Source organism: Arvicanthis niloticus, chromosome 21 (assembly GCF_011762505.2).
Source record: "Arvicanthis niloticus isolate mArvNil1 chromosome 21, mArvNil1.pat.X, whole genome shotgun sequence".
NCBI lineage: Eukaryota > Metazoa > Chordata > Mammalia > Rodentia > Muridae > Arvicanthis > Arvicanthis niloticus.
Window position 1 is genome coordinate 9,353,260 of NC_047678.1, and position 3,192 is coordinate 9,356,451.

Here is a 3,192-nt window from a genome sequence, read left to right on the forward strand (position 1 = left end):
CGCCGCCATCTGGCTCTTCTGTGCCTTCCTCTAGAAAGCTGAACCTTCTTTTGCTGACACCCACCAACCCAGCCCAGACCCTGCCTCTCAGACTCTGGACCTCAGGACCAGGAAAGGCTGAGCCTCAGGGTTTAACCGAAAAATGAGATCCACAATTAGAGGATCTTTTAAGGAACCTTAAATCTCCGGTCCCCCATCCCTATCCATGGGGCTACAAAGTACATTTTGTGGGGGCAGGAACTCACAGACAACATGTTTGTCGTTTCTCATTTGAACATTCCTGCGTTTATTAATGTCCACTGTGCGTAGAGAATGACCACGAGCTTGAATCTTACTCCGTAGATTTTTCTTAAGTGAGATGAGTTTAAGCATATTTGATTATTTTAGATTTTAAAATTAATCATTATATTATCTCTCAGTCAGGAAAGGTGTCTCCTTTCTAGAGATCCCCTTTTATTTAGGAGTAATTATTTTACGACGTACATCGTGGAATTTTAATTCTGTTTGTCTTTAATGATATAGGCTTAACTTCAAAACTTCACAAAGTAAACCGTGTTTCTGTATGGTTTTTTTTTTTTGAATTTCTGTGTATGTTAAAGTAGCTTCATATTGGATTTTTAAGAATCAGTGTGTTTCTGTAAATAAATTCGAAAGAAAGCAGAACTTTAAAATTGAACGACCGCAAACATGTATATGCAGTTCTGTTGTTTAAACTCAACATTTTCTTAGGATTAACAGGATATGGGCTTGATGTGAATAAAAAAATCTCTTGTGAAATAAAATTCACTCTGTACACACATCTTTAGTATGAAATATGCTACGAACGATTCGTTTTGTTTCATTTTGCTTTTCCTCCCTTAGTCGATATTCATTTAAACACTGCAACCCTTAACTTTCTCCTGGCTTCTATTCAACATTCAGGAAAATGGCCTCTAAAAGTAGCGTGACCCCTGGAACCAGTATTTTGTTTTCAAATCATAGATAGAGAAGCCCGCAGATCTTCCGGGGCTGGACTGCTTGAAAGAGATGGAGCCAAGCAGGGGGTGTCTAAAGGCGCACACAAGGCCCATGCCGTAAAGGACTTAGTAATATCCTTGCTGCGGATGCAGATTTTTAAATGTGCGAGAAATGCGTTCAATTGGAAGACATTGTTTTATTTGGGGTGTCACTCACTGGCTTGGAGAACTTCGTGAGCTCATCAGTGTGCAGGATGAAGTTGTATCCTAAAGAGTAAGTTCAACCTGGTTAGTGAAGTGTGGCGGGAGCCGACCAGAAAGCTTGAAAAGGCAGCCTGGAAAGTTTAGGTTGGTAGGGAGAGTCTAGAATGAAGTGGGATTCAACTGTCGATGGAGTTTACACCGGCAGCTTCAGGCCCAGCGTGAAGCTGTCTTCAGTCGCCGCTAAGCTAGAGTGCCCGGCCCCAGCCCTAGGCCTTCATAGAACCTCCAGTGGGGTGGTTGGTTCTCCAGGCAAGCCCGGCTTGCAGCCTAAGAGATTCATAAATTCTGTGACCGGGGGTGGAGTCACTAAAGGATTTCTGGCATACTCGACCAGCTCGCAGGAGGAGGCTGAGCTGCTGGTTCCAAGAAACCGCCAGGATTTCCAGACCGGAAGCCTACTTTGTAGTTATGATCTTGTCCCTTTAAATGCCGCACGGTTCAAACTGGTTTGGGATGTTTAAATAGGCCTTCTAAAGTACCCTGAGGATCACAAGGTCCCAAGCCCTCCGCTGTCCCTCTGCATCTTCTTCCAACTATACCCCTGGCAGCTGGAGCCTCAGGCTACAGAATTTGTCTTGGGTTCATGTAACAAACAAACTGGTAAGCAATATTATAAACTAGCAACAAAAAAATAAAAGTAGTCCCTATGTGTACAAGTATGCGCAGAGCTCTCGGGGCAGAATGAGGGCGCTAGCTCCCTTAGTACTGGTCTGACTGCTTGAATTCGGCTCCAGCTCCAGGACCTAGAATAAGCTGGTTCTCCCTTGAGTTGCAAACTGTGTACACAGAGCACGACCTCTGTTCTCTACTTCATCCCGGGCTGTATAGCGAAACCAGACCCCAGTCGGCTGAGAAGTCAAAGAAAAAGGTTTCAAGGAAGCCTTAGTTTCTCAAGGCCTTTCTCCACCCGGCCACAAGTGTGTGCTTAAGAAAAGGCCAAATTCCACTGTTCAAATCAAGAGAGGGACGAAAATGCACAGCCACTCTGCGAGCCCTATCCCGGAACCTCCAAATCCTGGGGTCTCATTTGTAAGGCTCGGTCTGTCTGCGCCTATGTTCCTGTCTACCTGAGTACATGTAAACGTAAGGGTGTGTACCTATAACTCGTGGAGAGAAAATTTTTTTCCCATTGTATTACCTCTACATTAAAGAAGGATTAGAACTGAAAGAGTTTGCAGTCAGGCCTCTCCCCGCACTTGCCAAACACTATTTTAACTGAAAGTCATTCTGGGGTTGGATTCAGCCTGAGCGAACTGATAGCTAAAGGAGAGGCAGAAAATCTTGGAGTGTCCAGATTTGGGGATGGTGTATGCTGGAATCAGGGTCCCACGGAATAACCAAGATGTGTGTGTGTGTATGTGTGTGTGTGTGTGTGTGTGTGTGTGTGTGTGTTAGGGAGGGGAGGGGAGTGTGAAGGAAAAGGTAGGCTTTTAAAAAGGATATCTGCTCTCTGCTTTTCCTGATGCAGTTCTGAAACATTCCTCTTAAAAGAAAATTAATAAAAAACATTCTCTCTGTCTCCATGATCTCTCTCTCTCTCTCTCTCTCTCTCTCTCTCTCTCTCTCTCTCTCTCTCTCTCTCTCGTGTGTGTGTGTGTGTGTGTGTGTGTGTGTGTGTGTGTGTGACTTGCTGTTTCATTTTATCTGGTTGATAAGACACCTATTTTTTTTATAAACAACTGATGGTTTTCTAAAAGTAGACCGACCTGTCCAATCCTTATTGTGTACTAGTTAGCCCTTCCCCTCCTTTCCCTCCACAATCACTGTAAAATATTCTAACCTTTATATGTTTGATTACTTACACTAGTTTGGTTTCTTGCACTAGAAACCCAATATACTAATACCAAAAAAAAAAAAAAAAAAAGTGAGCAGTCAGCTGAACTCAGGGACACTTGCGGTGGTCCCTGGATCTTTTCTACACATGTAAAAAAGAGATATTTTAATATTAACTAAAAGATTAACTGAGTGAGAA